The sequence below is a fragment of the Episyrphus balteatus genome, chromosome 4 (assembly GCF_945859705.1).
Source record: "Episyrphus balteatus chromosome 4, idEpiBalt1.1, whole genome shotgun sequence".
NCBI classification, from domain to species: domain Eukaryota; kingdom Metazoa; phylum Arthropoda; class Insecta; order Diptera; family Syrphidae; genus Episyrphus; species Episyrphus balteatus.
In genome coordinates this window covers 715,941-736,073 of record NC_079137.1, presented here as the reverse complement: position 1 = coordinate 736,073, position 20,133 = coordinate 715,941, and the positions used below count along the sequence as shown (strand labels likewise).

General features: G+C 30.0%; 1 long non-coding RNA gene across 1 annotated transcript in view; it reads right to left on the bottom strand.

The window, feature by feature from the left end:
- The window catches only part of LOC129918222 (uncharacterized), a 67,701-nt gene that overhangs the window by 19,454 nt on the left and 28,114 nt on the right, over window positions 1-20,133 (bottom strand). Inside the window, exon 4 of the long non-coding RNA XR_008772934.1 lies at window positions 12,815-12,839. This is a non-coding gene — a long non-coding RNA (uncharacterized LOC129918222). The remainder of the gene's footprint in view (window positions 1-12,814; window positions 12,840-20,133) is intronic.

The window sequence follows — 20,133 nt, the reverse complement described above, 5'->3', positions numbered from 1 at the left end:
AAGGTTTTTAGAAACGGGATATGTTGTAGGTGTTGGTGTAGAAACACAAAAAAAAAAACATATAAAACCAACTCGTTTCCATGTCTCATTAGCATGTAATGCAAACAAAAGTGAATGCAAACAAAAAGAGGAAACAAAAAAAAAACACAAAATAATATAATTAAGTTTTTTTTTTTTTGGTTGGTTTTATGTTTCACTCGGATTGTCCCACTGATGTGCATTTAATTATGTTTTATGGCGTGAGAGAAACTATTTTAAGATTATACTTAAGCAAATGCTTTGAAAATAAACGAGAAGCTATAATTTCAAATACAAAGTAGGTGTTCATTGAAAGAAAGAATCTCATTATAGTTTAACTACATTTTTGTCTTTTTTTTTTTTCGTTTAGTAAAAATTAATTTAATTTTAATTAGATTTTATATATTAAATATTTCAATTTTTAAATAGGATATTTCTGTTTTTATGTAATTGTGTAAAAATTATGTAAAAAGAGATGCTGAAAATTAGTCACTATTTATAGTGAAATGTGGAAAATATGGATATTTAGAAAATATTTTTGAAACGGAAAGATTTCAAAAAGTATTACATGAAAAACTTGTAAATCATACAATTTTTTACAAAAAAAACAATAACATTTTTCTTCTTCCGACTGATCATTTAGAAGATATCGCTATTTAAATCAACTTTAGAGAGGTAAAATAGGCATTAAAAAAAAATTGTTACATTCATGAAACTTGTCAAAAAGTTTGCTTTTGGGATGAGAACCAAGGATAAAAAAAGTCTATAAAAAAAGTTGGACGGAAGGTTGTTTTTTTTGCGGATAAGAGGGAGTGAATATCAAAAATGTAGTGAAAAAAATGAATCTAATGACATAGAAATAAAGTTAATACAATTCGGAATGAAAGTTTTATATAAAGCAGAGACAAAGGATTCATAATATTTCTAAAAATATTTTTGTGTGAAAGGGTGTTTTTTTGATGGGTTGAGTTATGTGTGAGAAAGGTAGCGTAACAGTTGATAAGAATTTTATTAATTTTTTAAACTTCGTGAAAAAGTTTTTGTTTCGTATATAAGAGTTAAGAATCTAAAATGTCTAAAAAATTATCTTGATTGAAAGGGTGTTTTTTTCTAAAGAAATGATGAAATTCGGAATTAATACCACAAAAACTGGGATAAAAATGTTACACCAAAGAAAAAGTGTGTAATACTAGTGGTACCCTATTGAAATTCAGCAATTATGTTACTTTTGAGATTAGAAACAAGAATCTTAAGTTTCTATAAGAATATCATGTTGAAAGGTTGTTTTTTTTTAGTGAAATTTGGTAAATACGTTAAATTTTGGATAGAAAGCAAGAATAAAGAGTTGTTATAAAAAAAATTTTAGGTGAAAGGGTGTTTTTTTTTCTAAGAGACAGTAAAATCTGTAATTGGTCCCAAAAAGGAAATTTTTTGGTTCTCATCCCAAAAGTAAACTTTTGGTTAAGTTTCACGAGTGTAACAATTTTTTTTTATTTGTTGATTTTATGTACTATTTTACCTGTACTACTAAGATAATCTCGATTTTTGTGGATATTTTCTAACACTCGAAAATTTGTATAGAATCCTTCAGTCAAGACTTTTCTTAGTTTGAATTTTAGGCTATGATTCTTTTAAGAACTATACATTCTTTCCAGAAGACTTTTGTTCTCGTGCGTAGATGTTAAATCTTTAAAAGACCTAATGTGACCCGTAAAACGTGGATGTTAAAGCCTTATTCTAAAGTAACCTCACACAAAATTGAAAAATCACTTCAAATTCGTTGTTCTATTAAATTTCAACACACGAATTCCGTATGCTAAAATGGTTTACCAAATTTGATTTATTTCAATAAATTCCAAACAACAACAAAACGTAAAATCCCTGAATTGATTCCTATCTCAAAGCATGTAGGTACTTAATTTTTTGTACCAAAAAAAAAAGAGATAAAAAGGTAAACATACCAACAACAACAAAAAAATCCCTTCAATAAATGATTCCTCTATCATTCCAGAGTATGTAAATGAGCTCATTTATCAAGCTACACCAATCAATTCAATCTATTGAGAGAGATTTGAAAGCTAACAAATAATAAAGCTTACCGCCAACAGATGTTGCGTTAAATTGAATACTCAGCATCGTAGTTAAATATATTCCCTCCTCGCCTGACAACCGTTTTTTATCGATCATATCGAAAAGTGTCCTACCAACAACAAAAACCAGCCTAAAACCTGTGGTTAAAATTTACAGAGCAATCATTCATGATCAATGAGCTTGAAGCCGAGAGGAAGAGAGTGTAAAAAGATTGATTGCAGACGTGTTTTCATTTTTCATACTATATGACCTTACTTTTTTTTTGTAGTGAAAAGCCAATGCCTTTTTTTTCAACCATCACCAATCTTTTCCTATCTTCATTCCCCCAGCCAATTTTCTAGGATAAAAAACAGGCAAGGATATGCTTTCATTGTAATATTCAAACTTTTTACAACCAAACAGGTAGGTAACCCAAATTCAATCGAATTTATTCCAACACTCTTCTCTACCACTTTGTGTAACTTTAAATTACTTGTGATACTTTTCCAATAAATTTACTCACCTGCAGGCTTTATAATAGGGAATGGGAATGAGTATAGAAACAGAAGTAGGAGTTGGAGTATAGCAAGCTTGAACACCTGCAACCCGTCATTTGGAAAATTATTCGATCGAATAACTCGCGAGGAGAACTTCTTTTGTTGAGAGTGGATATATAACGTCGCGTGATGTCTCCTGCTCCTTTCCTTCTTTATCCTTTTTTATTTTTTAAAATTTTATTTCTTCTTCCCTTCAATTATATTGAGGACTATAGCAGAGAAAGTATATGAATTATAGGTTCAAATTCCAGGCCAGGTAGAGGTGTCAATTCAGCACTAAAAGAACACAGTGTTCGCGTAAAAGTTACACCATTGGCAGAAAACGATTTTATGGCGAATTCACCATCATCCTGCAAAGGATGAGGAATTTATTTTTTTTTTTTAATGGCTATAAGGCTGTAAGTTTGAGTTAATAAATCCTGCCATTTGTCTGGATCAAAAGAAACTTCCATGAAAGGTGTCAGTGTGGATATGAATGATGTGTTGAAATGCAATTTCAAGCACGACCCACGCTTAAATCCTTTTTCTTTGCACAAAAAGGAGAGGATTTTCACAGTTAACAAAGGTGTATTCAATCCTTCCTTGAAGAGACGGCCTCAACGACTTTTCTACCAATTTTTGTTCAATAAAATGCTACAAGACACCTACAACACCTCATATAGACAATATTATAAGGATATCATTGTGTGTCTTACACAAGAGTAGGATGGTGGTGGCTGATGATGATGATGATGTGATGGTTCATTATCCATTTTTTGAAAGAGAATAAGAAATAAATTTCTCCTCTTTTCCTTCTCTTCGTCATCATTACATCATCTCATGGCAAGGACAAAAAGAAAAAGAAAAGAAAACAACAAAAATGACTCTACGCTACGTTATCCTTGTAACTTGTAATGAATAAAAAGCAAATACGTTTTTCCGCAATTTGTTTAAATTAAAGGCTGCACTTGTTGTTTTTTTTTTCCTCTTATAAAAGTATATTATACTTTCGGCTCGGTTAATATCAATCTTGACTGAGGGAAGTCGGATTTTTTTTTCTTCTTCGTCTCATTTTACTGAACAAACTTTTGCACTTTGGCCAAAGCTATGTATCTACATTTTACGCGTATTAAAGTGAAGTGTTGTTGTTTGTTTTTTTTTTTTTTAACTTTTTCAAAGTCAAAAATTATGAAGGCAAGAAAAAAAAATAGACTTTTTTTTAACCTCATTTAATGGTGTTTCTTTCTCTGTTTCTTCATAAGCAAATGCGGAAACAAAACAAATTATGGAAATAAATTTAATTTTTACCTGAGAGAGAGAGGATAAATGAAACTTAGGTAAAATATGTTTCTTGTTAAGTGCTCATGCTTTAGCTTCGCAAAAAAACCAACATCACGTCTTGACCTATGTGACTTTGTTTTTTCAAGTTTATTTTCAAGGGAGAACTTAAATTTTCATTAGACAGGTATTACATTTCCCCGCATGTCCTTATTCATCTCAAGAAAGTGACTAATGCTTAAATTATTATTTTACATTTTTTGGATTTTTGTGTTTTTATTTTGACAATATAATTTTTTATTTTGACAATATAATTTTTTAAAACAAACAGTAATTTAATTTGTCTCTTTAAAGCTTCTTTTAAGTCCCTGTTTTAACACAACGATTTTGGGCTTTTAAATAATATTATAACACATGAAGTATTTTTTCTGTATTATGTTCCTGTTTTATTGATTTACTCCAATAATCTTAAAATCAGAAATTCTTGGTATAAGTTATTTTGTACATTTTAAGGCTAATTAACAAGAAAATAAAAATGCTGTCAAGAATTCTCCGTTCAATTAAAAATACACGTGAAACACAGCTCTTAATTAAATGTATGGAGCGTGTGAGACTTAAAAAGAAAATATTCTGAGAAAAAGATAATGTTAATTAAAAAGATAATGCTTCATTCTGTATATATTTTTTTTTGTTCTAAGCTTGCAACTTCTAAACTCTAGAATAGGTTTTGCAGTTTATCGTATTTACATGTTATGGAATACTTTGTTATAACTTTTTTGGCCATTATAAGGGCGATGAGTAAGAAAAAAAAAAACAACATTAAAACATTTAAAAACGGACGCGTTCCAGGAATTATTTTTTTATTTATGAAATGAGAGAGTAAGAAAAAAACCTGTGCGAACATTCTTCTAAGAATTCAAAGTCAATTTCGAATCAATTTGTTTTATTTAAAGAATTTATTTAAAGAATTTCAAAACTTTGTGTACCAATCCAAAAAAAAAAAAAAATAAGTAGGTATACAAATCATTCCATTTTCTTGCACTAAAAGTACGATAATTTGCAAACCAACAAAAATTCACTTAACATTTAATTTTCTCAAAACACAAACATAAAATTTCACAATAACCCTCTCATCATTGTATCAAAAAAGATTTCCCTAATGGGACCGCACCACGTTTTAAGAAATTCAAGAATAAATTCATCACAAAACCCATTGAATTTCTAATAAGGTTAAATTAAAATAAAATAAATAAAAGAAGAACAAAAAAAAAAAATAAATAAAAACTTTTCATGACAAACAGCAAAAGTGACACGTAATATTGCAACAATTTACAAAAATTTACAAAAATATCATATTCAGAGTTAGAAATAAAAAAAAAAAAAAAAAAACAACAACAACACGTTTGTCAAATTATATTCCATTGCCAAACAACAAAAGACAGGTTCAAAATGAGACTTTTGTGAATGTGAATGCTTTGCGTCTTGTGTCGTCGTCTTCGTTCGTCGTCTCTGATGGTTTTAATTCTATATTCCCTTATGTAAGCAAAGTCTTTTGCTATGGCAAATGTGGCAAACGAAGACGGTGAAAGCACCTACCTACCAACAAACAGGAGTGTCACTTAGAGCTTCTGATGATGCCTTTCTCAGTTTGGTAGGTTGATATTCTTTTTCTCGTCCTTTTTTGAGATTTGCTTGAATTTGCAAGCACACCTTCAAGGAGTTAAAGGAAAAACTACAACAACAACCAAATAAATATGACAAGACTGTGTGTGTTCTGAGGGTTTTGAGGTCTTGTGTGAAATTTGCATTTATAAAATCATGAAAATTACAGCGATATTTGCGAAATAATAAAAGACACACGTCAAATAGCTACTTAAAAAATTTCTTTCAACACAACAACAACTACAACAAAAAAAAATATTCAATTTAAAATTAACAAAATGATGCCAATTAATCCTATGAATAAAACGAAAGATATATTTTACATTCTCCTTGCAGCCTTTTAGGCTCTAATTTAAATTCATTTATCAAATATCTCAAATTACATTTACAAAAGCAATGGTATCCAGTTTTAAGGAGGAGCTGATGCTGCTGATATTTTTAAATGACGCGTATTCCATTTGAAATTGCCTCTCGTCTGCCATATCCACCGGATATGCGGATAATTACTTCAATTTCTCAAAAAGTTAACCAAAAACTCAAGAAGGTTTCTCTCATTCTCCCAAACAAAATTCCTTTTGATTATTTCCTATTTGCATTTTATTATAGAAATTGTGTATTCACATCCCACTTCTGACACCCAATTGTACGTACAGGTCTCCTGTGCTGGTTTTACTATTTCTCCATCTACGCCTTCAATTACAAGACAACATTTGTTACATTTGCCACTCTTGTAATTAATTGCTTCCAAATCAACGAACGATGGACTAAAGTGTTGACGGTGTAATATTACATTCGGGTTGCTAAAGTCGTATATAATATATCCTACTTGCCGAATAAAGGGAGGGGATATAGGCTCTTTTTCAAGCAATTTTCAAGGTTTTTTTTTCAGGGGGAGTTGTTGTTGTTGTAGGTAGGAGTGAGCACCTGTTTATGTGGATAATTATTTACGTGAACATTAGGGCAAATGTTTTTGAATTTCAATTGGTGAATTTATTGGATGCGAAAGGACTGTTTGCGCAGTCAAAGGGAGATTGTAATTTATTGTAGGGTTTAACTTTATACGAAAATTGTATCGATTTGAAGAAATCAAATTTTAATAGTTACTTAGGAGAAATTAGGGTCTAATAAATCTTTTAGTTTGGGGTAAATTTATTCAAAGAAATACACTCCTGCTCAAATTTAACGCACATCATATTTATTTTACAAAAAAGTCCTACTATTACTTTATCTCACAGTATCGTGGTTATTTTCTCAAATAAGACAGGAGTTAGCTTAAATTGAAGGTATGGAATAAAATGTTTGTGGGGAAGATTTGGAGAGGTATGCTGAAGTCTATCTGTCAACCCGCGAACCTTTTAGAGATGAGTCATACATTTTCATGGAGTAAACTCTGCCTCACAACACCTACGGAGTTAGTGAGATCTCCTAGACCTAATTTAAGTACCCAAAGATACTTGGCTGATATTCTCGAACAGCATGCGGTTCCAATCACCCCTAGATTTGGTCCACAAATCAGTCTGATGCACGATAATGCATGCTAGAGTGGTTTGAGAATATCTTCATGATTAAAATGTGCCACCTTTGAATTGACCACACAGATATCCGGATGTAAATTCAATAGAACATGTCTAGGAAATGTTGAAAAAATGCATTTGCGGCCGAAATCCACCTCCAAGCATTCTTGATTAACAGAAAACTGCAGTGAAAGAAAAGTTACAACAAAACCTTCAAAACTTAATTCGTGGAATGAATAGACGACTCCAAATTACCATATGCGCTAGAGGAGACAATGCCAAGTATTGAAAAAATTTATTGGAAAGAACTGTCACGCGTTTCCATTTTTAAAAATTTTTTTTCTTAAAAAACAAAAATTATTTTAATATCAGTTTTCAGACCTTGAATTGCTTAATTTGGTTTATCTTTTTTTTGGTTAATAATACTGTTGCAATTTAGCATTTTTCTGACTTGCTAAACAATAAGCAAACACAAAAAAATACAACAAATAATTTTAAAGCCATTTCAAACAAGATGCAGGGGTATAACTAAAGAAAAAAAAAGTGTGCGTTAATTTTGAGCAGGAGTGTATTTAATGAATTTGGAGTTAATTTTTTTCTTTTCTTTGAAAGTAGAAGATTTTTGCACTCAAGAAGACTTAAGTGTTTGAAAAGTAATTGGATATATTCGAGGGGAGTTTTTTTTTCAACAATATTTTGAGAAGGAAATTTCGAGAAGAGCAGGACTACGTACTATCAGCTTTACAATTTCATTCCTTCAATAAGGTGACTAGAAATCTGATGGTTCAAGCATATCTGGGAAGATTGCAACCACCAAAGGGACGGGTCGTTATTCTGTATTCCAAAATTCTGTATGACCAAAATTCTATATCTGAATTCTGTATGAACATAATTCTGTATTTCATAATTCTGCTTTTCTATTATTCTGTATTTCAAAATTCTGGAAATCCAAAATTCTGTATTTTCCTAAACATTTTTAACATTGCCTATTGAACAATTTGTATTCAATTACCAAATTAATTAAAACAGTGTATAAGAGCATTTGACTAACACGAAACTCAAGGCTCTATGTTCTACATAAAATATTTGAAAGTTTACGCAGCGGAAAGATTAGGGAAAAGAATGCCAAAATTGAAAAAAAAGTGGGCACTTTTTTTCACTATCAAAACAATTTCGACCCTAACCCTGCAACCAATTATTGCACCATTTTAAAAGAAAATTCAGTCTTGACTATTGACTATTGACGTCGGACAACTTAATATTGACTGTCTGTCAATTGTCAAATATAACAACTTTTAAATCAACACACCACCTATTTATTCCTTCATTTTTGAAAAATTCTATTACAATATGATTCTTCACCATTCCATCAGAGACATCCGCGTGCTTAGCATTAGCATAAAAAACCTTAAAGGCATAACCTCTTAATGTGTATAATATATTCCATTAAACAAGCCTTCTTGGAATTTCATTGATAGCGAAATCATATTTCATCAAAAAAAAAGGAATTATGCATTCAGATTGGCAAAAACAATATCCAACCATCAAATTTGAACATAAATATAATTTGTTTCCTTCTTCTAATTAGAATGCTTAGTATTTTTCTTTTGCTCATAAGACCGCATTCATCATCAAAATTCTACATCATTCAAAGATTAAGCATTCAAACATTCGTTCGTATGTATAATGTTTATGTTTTTCGCAACCAAAAAAAAAAAAAAAAAAAAACAAGTATAAATTAATTATACCAAGATTTCGAGAATACAAATGTTTATTTTTTTTTCTTCTTGTTTTTCTTTACTTTTACTCGCACACTGCCCAAAATTCCGTACTAATCCATCAATATAAAGTGAATTCCAACATTTCCTTCAATTATAATCCATCTCCAAGTCCAAAGCTGTTGAATGGGAAATTCTTCATAAAACTAATCTAATCAAAAAACACGAATGAATACACAACGTTCTTAGAGTCCATCAACCATCCATGTTGCATGATGATGATGATCTTTGTGATGATGATGAAAGAAGAACAAGAAGAAGAAAAGAATCCTAAACAGAAGGTAATTCGAGTTCGCATGAATTCTGGTCTAAAGCTGACCTCATTTCTCGTGATTTTCATTCCGAGGCAAACTATAGTTCCTTCACAGAGAGAAATGATTGAAGAAAACAGGTATATAGAGGATGAGATTACGTAAGGCATTCTGTGAACCGACATTCTTCCACCATTCATTTTAACCTGGGATTTCATCAAAAATACCAAAAACGCTTCAACGAAACACCATACACACAGTTCCTTTCTATTTTATTTGATTTAATTTTTTAAGGAAACAAGCCTAAACGTTCAAATATATAATAGAATAAAAAGAAAAAATACGGAGGCAAGCTTTTAGTCACACATACACTCACACAGAGAACCAATCAATGAACCACTTTAAGTTTCACTTTAAGATTAGATTTCAACTTTTTAAAAATTAGAAAGATTTTTCAAAAATTGTTTGCTCTTTGAAATATGCAACAAAATTTCAACAAGAAGAATCCATTACCACAATGCGTATAAATAATAATTAATTCGTTCAACATTCTCTAAATATTGTTCCAATAAGGCAGTTAGATTAAATCATATTCGTTTGACCGGATTCATGCTTTGCATTGTGAAGTCCACTAAGGTCCGTACTATAAAAGGTGCAAGAGCAGATTTTCTTAAAATTATTTTTGATTATATATTTCGAATAATGGTTATCACTACAAATTGCGAAACAGTTATTTAAAATAAATATCTTGGAAAAAAATGTATTCAAGAACCTACAAAAGGTGAATTTGATGTGCAAAGGGAGTAGGTGAAAGCAATGACAAAAAAAAAAACAAAAAAACAATAAAAGCAAAATATATTTAGATAGCTCACCAAAATTTTTTTTCTTACCTAAAAAATAAATCTCAAAAAAAAAAATGTTACTCATACGCTCTCCTTAGTTTAAATTTGCTCATTTAAATATTTTTTCTTAACAAAAAAAATATATCTAAAAAAATGTCACTCATACGCCATGGGGACCTTCTTATTTAAAATTTGATTTGTTTTGTCTCTGCAACCAATAACTGCACAAATAATAGAAGACAAGGCTTAAAAACTTGTATTATGATTCATAAAGGACTGTCTACCGTTTTCTGGATTTTTATTTCTTAAACCAAGAAAAAAAGAGTATGGGTATTTTTTTTTTTTTTTTTTTGAAAAATCAAACACTTAAAATACCTACAAATCCACTTTTGTGAAGTGTCCTTAACTCTCTTAATCCGTTGATCCGACTTCCATGGATCAAACTGGGTTTTATGGTTTTTCTAATAGTTCCTATGGCCAGAACTGAATGGGACCACATTGCAGCCACCAGCTTTTTAATACAAAAAGAATTATCAAAATTAGTTCACTCAGTCCAAAGTTATAAGGTAACAAACACAAAAAAAAAAGTGGTTGTCGAAATTTGTTCACTAAAACTCTCATTTTTTCTTACAAAAATACACTTACGATTTCAAGGTTGTACCAATTTAGGTAGACATAGATTAAGGATATTTCGTTTTTGGATTTTCAATTTGACTTTAGAGTTTTTTTGTTTATGTTTCACATAATTTTGTTTAATATTTTCAATTTTAAAAAACAAATGGATACGCTCTTGAAATAAGCCTCTTTCACATAGAAAATGTTATTATACCATTGTAACTCAAAACACAGATTATAATAAATATTTGATGGCATGTCCTAAGGATATCCTTATAAACGTGTATATGTATAATGTATGTATCTATATAAAATCGTCAATAAACCATACGCCAGTTATTGGTCACTTTTCACTATGAGAATTGATATATTCCATTATGGTATTGGAAACACAAACAACAATTTAAAGAGTAAATATTCCGATTCTCTATATTCGATTGTTTGAAATCCATATTCTAAAATTACATATATTCACATAAGTTGTAGATTGAACAAAATTCATAAAATATATATAAACATTCTCTTCCTACTAAACTTATGTATATATACAAATATAGGCTTTTCTAACTAACCTACCATAGTTATTGTTCTTCATGAGTATATCCTTTGTTTACTCGTACATATTGGTTTATAGCTAATTGCATAGAGTTTGTTTTTGAAATCGAAAAACATTGTTATATGAGTTATGCTTAGAATCCTGAAACAATGTTTTAATATAAATATGTGTGTATAAATCTGGGGTAAAATGGCTTAGGATTTTGAAATTGGAAAATTCTCTTGAATTTTGTACCAAAACTTTGGTTTCCTCCAATACTTATATAAATTAAATTATATAAATAACAAAATGCAATTTTGGAATTTCCTTGAATTTTGTTAAGCTTATATTTTTAAGGACATTGAACTTTTTGAAAACTTTAAGATACAATACAAATTTGACAAATTTTAAGTAAAAATTTTAATAATTAAGTACTTTTTTGAAAAATAGCGAACAAAGAATAAACCCAGTCTAGTTCTGTTTTTCTACCAAACACAATGAATTTGCATGTTTCCATAGTTATCGTCTGGGACATATTCTCAAAGCAAACATATGCTCTATCGTTTTATTATACTCTCCAAAGTACCAACATCAAAGATGACGAATTATCCTCCAAAAAAATCATAATAAAACATCAAAGAGACTTACAAACCGAAAAATAAGTCAAAATTTAATATGAACCAAGTACTTTGAAACCCCTAATATAATGTATGAGTGTGTGGGTGTGTGTATAAACAACTCTTAAGACGTCAAGGAGTAAAAATCCCTTTTGTACAAGGCCACATGTAATTTTCTACTCCATCAGAAAGATGTAGAAAAAAAAATTCTAGGGAAAAATTAGCAATATCTTACCTTTATCAGAAAACCAAAAAAAGAAAAAACACGAAGCCGTAAATCCCCTATAAGAGTTTTTTTTTTTTCTTTTTAAACCATTTGTAGAAGAATAAGTTTTTTCCTCTTTTTTTTGAAATTTTCTTCTTGTTGAACTCTGATTTGATTGTGTTCATTGATTTTTTCTTTTTTAACTCCCTTAACATTGAAGTTATGGTCTAATATAAAATACTTTTACAATTGAACTTAAATCAATGTCTATTTTTGAAATCAGTGTTCATTAGCAGATATTTTAGGATTTTTTGGTTTGCGCGTGGGGGATAATCTTGAAGCTAGTTGATTTGTTTTATTTTGTTTCATATGAATTTGAGAGTGGAAACTCAATCATAAGGGATAATCTTTAGAGCCTTTCAGCTTGTATAAGTCAAAGTGACAGTTGAGTACGAAATGAATCAAAAATATTTATTTAAAAAGTTAAAAAGATAAAATATGGAGGTGTTCAAACTCTAAGATTAACTAACAAACATTAAAAAGTTCTGCATTTAAATGGAAGTGGAGCCTGAAAACTTTCTTTTATTACCAAAAATATTTTTTTTTAGGGTTTTGCATTTTAATATATAATTAGTACACTTAATTTTCCAAACAAAGAAATGATTCCACAAAAAATGCATAAGTCTTTTCAAATAAATGTTCGTTCTTGTTGATTCTCACGAATTAGAATCACCAAATTGAAATTTTTATAAAACTTGAACTACTAGGTTCGGATATCGAGAATTATCTCGTTCTAAGTTAAACAAACCCAACCAAAAGAGCAAGTACAAAATGGATAATATGGTGTTGCTTTTTTTAAATGTAAACAAGTTTAAGAAAATGAGTGGACTTACCATATATTTTAGCATCTGCAAGATTCTGTAATATAAAAAAAAGTCTAATAAATGCATTGTTTCTATTTCTATATTTTTTTTTTTTTTAGTTTTTCGTATAAAATAATTAAATTAGTAAAAAGATTCAATACAAAATTATTTTACATTATGTAAGAATATGAACAGTAAACACAAATACATATTTTTAACAAAATTATATGAGCAGTTTCCGAGAAAAATGAGCTCTAACTTTATAATCTACCATATTTATTTTGCTAAAACGTCAGTTTTATTTATGTACGTAAACAAATATTTTAAGTAATTGAGACTCTTACTAAATTTTTCGACAAACAAAAAAGCGCAAGTAAACAAATATGTAAAATGAAATGCATTCTTCACCATCATGCTATATTGTCATAACAAATTCTTCTCTTTTTTTTTTGGAATTCAACCAAATACAAAAAAAAAATTATGTAAAAATTCATTTTTAATATTTGATGAATCCTTTGTGGCATAAATTTTAGTAATTCAAAAATAAACACGAATATTCTAATTCTCTCGAATTAGAGAACCACTATATTTTTCATTTTAACATTTATTTTTTTAGAAAGAATTTTTTATTTAAAAAAAAATTAATACACACGTGTCATGTGTAAAACAAAAAGCAGAACTAACACTAGGTTAGTTCTTTTCATTAATTTTTTTTGTTTTTGTCAAAAATGAAAATTCATAAAATTTAAACTATTTCAGTATTGATGGTAGGCCATAAACCATTAATTATGTGCTTTAACGAAGCAGCAACTCGTTGACATTGCAATGATTCTGCCCGATGCCATATCTGCAGTACAAACCTTGCTATACTGCTGCTGGCAATTTATTTAAAAATAAAGACTTGGTTTTTTTTATGTACCAACACATATTATTATTAAAATAAAATAAAAATACTCTACGAAAAACCAACATACCAGTGGTTGTGGGTTGTGTTGGATTATATTGTGCAGCATTGGATTGTACAGTAGAGGGACATTTCTGTTTTTTAAATTGTCATGAAATTCAACGAAAATATTTAATTGACCAGGTTACACACGTCGTTGTTGTAGGTAGGTATATGTGAGTTGTGAAGGTTATACTGCATTCTTTTCATTGCATGTCACTGTGTTATATTTCGTGAGCCAATTTGTATTTATATTTTTTTTTTGTTTTTTTTTTTTATGTAGTGTTTTTTTAAGTATCTTGTTTTTGGTAAATCGTTAAAGGGATTTAGCTTACAACCAGAAAAAGAAATTAGCCTTGGAATTTCCATTTTATATTTTAAATTCTGATTAATTGGTTTAAAAGTTATTTTCATTTCACTAGCTTCTGAGTAAAAAGATATACATTTTTACTCAAAGTTTACATCTCTCTTCATTGTGACGGCTGTTTGTGAAATATAAACGTGTAAGTCTCTAAAATTATATTTAAAAAGTACAAAAGATCCAATTACAGATTTTTTGAAATTCATTTCACCATTTTGCACATCAAATTCATTCATTTGCAAACCAAATTCAACCTTTTGCATGAAAATCTTTAACCCTTTATAACTGGGGAGTATGTATTTTAACCCTCTGTCGGCACACGGGTGCGAATTTGGCAGGACAAAAATAAAATGGTCACAAAAAAGTGTCTTTATAAGGGTAAAAATACAATTTTTTGGAATTTTGAATACAATATTCAAATTCCTCGGAAAATTCTACACAAATTTCATATATGATTCTTTATAAAATAGTGATACCGAAAAAAGTTCTTGCGACATGAAAGAGTATAAGCCAAATTCGCAAAAAAGAAGTGTGCCTACAGAGTTTTAAAACTAACCACCTGTGAGCATTTGCCTTTAATAATTATTTAACACGTATTGTTTACAAAATTAATATTTTCATTATTTTGTTATATGTATGTATATTTTTATAGATTTTTGAGATTCATTTCACCATTTTGCTCATCAAATTCATTCATTTGCAAACCAAATTCACCCTTTTTTCAATTTAAATTCGCTTTAAATATTAAGAAACTGCAATTTTCTGACTAATTATAATTATATTCAACCCCGCAAAGCCATTATGTGCCAAAAATACATATATCCTTTCTATTGTTTGATTATTTTCACCTGTCATCCTATCCTGCCTATCTATCTTATCTAGACAAAACATTATCCATTATTTGGTTTATTGATTGATTTAGAGTGTTCTGACGCATTCACCAAATACCTAGAACTTCATATTGAGTCTATTCAAATTTACTATCAATTTGAATAATCTACCAACCGCAACAGCAGGACATAATATAAAATATCTATCCTATTGTATTTCTTCTCCGTCATAACAATTGATCTCTACAAAACTTAATTTTCCCTATCCTTCCACACTGAAAGATATTTTTGAAACAACCTTTACAAAACACAATCATCCACATAGATATAACTTTATTGCCGAAAAATACCTGCAGCATCCAAGAATTATGTGCCCTTTGGTTCCCGGCAAACACGCGTTAATAAAATGAATGCCCTACAGTCCGTGTGCTCGTGTTCGTGCTTTTGTACTAGGTTTGTCCGTCGTTGTGGCACTGTCCCATCATGGATTGTAAATTAGATCCTGTCCATATGAATCTGTCCGTTCTGCTATTTAAGGATTTGCACTTAGTCCATTTCGTGCTACAGAGCCTCTTCCTAACTTTAACCATTACGTCGCGTTCTGTTGTATATGACGATGTGGATCCTTTAAAAATATAGCAATCCAGAGCCTTGCATGTGGAAAGCTTAAAACACAACAAATATGCCACATTGAAGAGGCCGGGTCGTCTCTAATGCGGCCTTTCTGATTTTCCATTCCATTGAAAAACATGGTGGTATTTTATTCCGTGGTTTTGTCAGAGAGATCGGAAGAACCGTACGGCTAAATTTTGGTTTGAGTTTGAGTTTCGGTGTTGGGGTCGGGGTCGGGGTCATTTTCTAAACAACAACCCATTCCATCGCATTTTCTATATAAACATAGAACAACCAAACGGTAAACGCATTTATGTTGCATTTTGTCTCTTATGCTTTGGCTTTGGAGTGTGCTGTGTGTGTGAGTGCTGTTATGCACACTATGCGGGTATTTGGCCAAATCCTATTGACATTTGAACACCATAAAGATGTGTGTGTACACTACTTACGTGTGGTGTTAAACTAACAATATAGCAAAATCCCGTTTAAATGCCACACAGATTTGGCATTGCAAATGCACACAGAATAGTGAGTTTTGAGTCTTCTTCAGCTTTTGCTTCTGTTGCTAGATGTGTGCCTGTGCATATAGAGTTTATATGCATCAGAGGAAAAAGACACGAAACAAAAAAGTTTTTCATATATAAGCTTGCAACACCCTCATATCTACCTCACCCACACAACAACCTTCCTCTCTGACTCTTTGATCCTTGATGTCGACGTTTCATTTTTAGGTTTTTGGATAAGGACAAGAGGACTCCGGGAAATGGATTACCTTTGCTCTTGGAACCTCGATTTACCCTTTGAGTGTCTTCTCTGAGTCCTCGTTGTTATAGTTGTTGTTGCTGTTTCTGTTATTGTTGTTGTTGTTGTCGTTACCGTTCCAGTGAAAATGTCATCTGTGAATAATGCACCTGATATTTGTTTGGCTTAACAGTAAGGACACATAACGGTCGTATATGCGTGGCTTTATATAGAACGAGCATAGAGCATAGTATGCTTTCATTTGCTTGTTAAAAGCGAATAGCTTCTATACGCTGCTGCAGCTGCATGCTTCCTTTTTCTCTGTGCAAGGTACACCTATCATTTGGTTTTGTCATCATCGCCATCATCATCATCATATTCATCTCACTTCTGACATGTGTCTCTGTGTGTGTGCCATTTACTAGGATTGCAGCATGTTTGCTTTTAATTTAGATTTTTGTTGACAATGTTTTGGCAAAAGCTAAGGACGAAATTTTTATGATTGATTTCCATATCTATCTGTTTTTTCTCTCGCTCTTCTCTGATATGTGTGACTGCTATTTATTTTGTCTAGGAAAGCAATCAATTTTCGAAAATGGTAATAAATAATAATTTTTGGAAAATGTATATGTACATTTTGAGTCTAGACTCTTTAAGGAGGAGGAAAAAAAGAAATAATTACTAAAAGTGCTGTTTCTATTGTTTTGTATATTTTTGATGCAAAACTGACAAGTTTTCAATGTGCCACCTGATATGTAGAAACTTTTTAGTCATTTAGAAATGAAAAGTGATAATTTTGTTGTAATTTGTTTTTTTTTTTTTTTTGTTTTGTTCGAAATGAAAGTACAAATTATTTGATAGAGAAAAAATGAATGATAAATAGATGTTTTGCCACTTCGTACTAAATAGACTGTAATGGCATTGTCGTGCAACATATGGCAGTCGTTTAAATATTCTCCCCACGTCTAATTTTCCAAAACGATTAATTCAATTCCAGGAATGATATAAAAGTTGTATGCATTTAAGGGTAGTTAGTAGAATTAATTTATAGTTTTACAAATTTTTTTCACTGGAAGCAAAAATATGACATTGTTGGAACATAAAGTATGACAGGATATTTTTTCTGAATGAATAATTATCTAGATTTTAAATAGAATACAACAGTCCAATGTCGGGTTAACATGAATGAGTTCTGAACAATTACTTGTTTTTCATATGATTATAAGAACAATAAAATAATTGGTAGATTCAAAAGTCGATCCATTAATGTTGATCGTAAAGGTTTGATAGCAAATTGCATTGTTTGACGGCTTAACTTTAAGGTTCAATTGTAAATGGTGAAAAAATTAACCAAATTAATTTCATTTTTTTGAAAACCAAGTTCATGATTTTGCAAATTAAATTCAACTTCTGAATATCAAGTGCTTAAACTGATCAATTTGTTTCGCGACTTAGGTGAAGAGAAATCTGCTTCCAAAAATTAAAAAAAAAAAAATTGTGTTTCAAATAACTCTGGGACCAGACCTACAAGCAACTTTTGGTTTTCATTTATTGATAGAGATCTTTTTGATGTCTCATTCGATTTGGAGGCCAGCGGTACCTTTTCTATAAATCCGAAGACCTCAATCTTTGTGATGCGATGGATACAACTCAAGATATAGGCCTGCGAAGTTCGACAAGATTGAGGTTCTATGCAAAATAATGTGTTTTAAAGTAAATTTTTTTGATAAGTGCAAACATTTTATTTAAAAAAAGGTGAATTTGATTTGCAAAAAGGTGAATTTGGTTTGTAAAACAAAGAAATTTATTTTTAAATGGAGAAATTAATGTGAAAAAAGCAAAATCCTTAAAAAATACAGAACTAGGTTTAAAAAAATAGTCCAGTATTTTTCCATATATAATCTATTAAAAAAAAAAATAAAATACATGCGAAGCAACTAAGAACTTTTCCCAATGCTCCAACAAATGGCGTCCAACTTTGCTTGATTTCTGACAAATATTTTCTCAACTTTATGACTGTGAGATTCTCATGAGATAAGTTTTTGATACAATAACACTTTTTCTTGAAAACAAAAAGAGGAACGTCCATTACAGATAAAAAATAATGTTTAATTCACATCTTTCCTAATTTTCATCGATTTATTATGTCAAAGAAAATTTCAACCAAAATAAATGCAATCCTAGGGAAAGGAAAGCAGAGTTTTCTTGTCAGCTTTTGAATACACTAGAAAACTAAGAAAACTACTTTCAAATTTTCTTCTTCTGCAGAGCACAAAACTAAACTTTTTTTGTGTTTATTTTTTTGTTTTTTTTTTTATTTTTATGTTCCAAGAAGTTAAAAAAGAACTCTTAGTAGTTTGAAATGTAGATTGCGGTTATCCTTAACTTTTCCACTTAGCAGTTTCTGGCATCAGAGTAGCAGCAACATTAAAGACAGAGAGAGAGAGTAGGAATATAAGGTGACTCTTGGTGTGTTGATATCTAGTTTACTTTGTCACCAGAGTTATTTTGTCTATTCGTCAAAATGTGAGAGAAAACAAGTTCAAAAGTTATTTCCACACAAGTAGAGTGTGCGGATTCAAAAAATGTCTTGAAAATAAGTTTAAAATATATTGTTGTTTTTGACTTGTTGTTGAGTTAAGACAGAAAGGAAAAACCAAAAAAAAAATATATGAAAAAAAAACACCAAAATTGAGAGAAAACTTCTTTAACAAACTACCAAGTGCTTAAGATAAATTAATTAAGCATAACTTTTAAAATATAGTACTTTTGCCATGAATATTGCAGTGAAATGTTGGAAATTTAAGTGGCTATAAAAATTTTGAAGTTTTTGACATCGAAATTTTGAATTTATGCTTAAAAGCTCTTAAGATGTTTGCAGTGTGATAAATAGATAGGGGGTTATATTAAATGGAAATCAATTGTTCAAAATTCTGTGTTGGAAAAAAACTTTAAAATGAGTCTTTTTAAATAAGTTTTATATTTGGTTACGAGTTCATTAGATTTGACTTGATATTTGCGATTTCCCTAAAGCCTTTATACTAAAATCAATCATTTTTTAGTCTCATCTTAAGTTATATACAAAGGAACATAAGCATTAAAGATATTGTTGAGGAAACGTAATTTAGTAGTTAGAAGAGACACATCGCTCCTAAGGGAGTAATTTTAAAAGTCTCAACTGCAATAGTGATTTATTACACTGCACAACAAAATTAAGCTTTTTGTATTAATACAGTCAAATAAGGAGAAAAAAGGGGTAAATCTCGGAATGAATGTTAGTAGAAATTTTTTTTGCTCAATATCTTCCTTTTGCCATTCTATAACATATCTCAAAAGTCTAGAAAAATCTTATGTCCGCTTGTCGCGATTTCAAGGTCAAATCGCGAAATGGAGATTTTCAAAATTAGCAAAAATAGGCTATGGTTTTATATACACATATGATACATGATTTCAAGGTATTTTTTAATACTGATTCCAAAAAATCTAAAATCAATCTGACGTCTCTGGAAAAAGTTATACCTGTTTTTCATCTGTCAACTCATATTATTATAACAGCTGGAAACTTACTGCCGAAAAACTGAATCACAACAAAAACATTACTGTTAAAAAAAGAGCCAAGTTCTCCTATGTTGAAATTATGCTGGCACAAAAAGTACTGAAATGTAAAAGTGTACCAAGTTCTAAAGCTTGGCTTTTAATTTGTATAAATAGAATTTTGATTGTTCTCTTAACAATTTTTCTTTAAATTACCGACTTTTAAAGCTATTTGAAAATTTGCCAAGAAAAAAATCAAAATTCTATTTATAAAAATTTAAAGCCAAGCTTTAGAACTTGGTACACTTTTACATTTCAGTACTTTTTG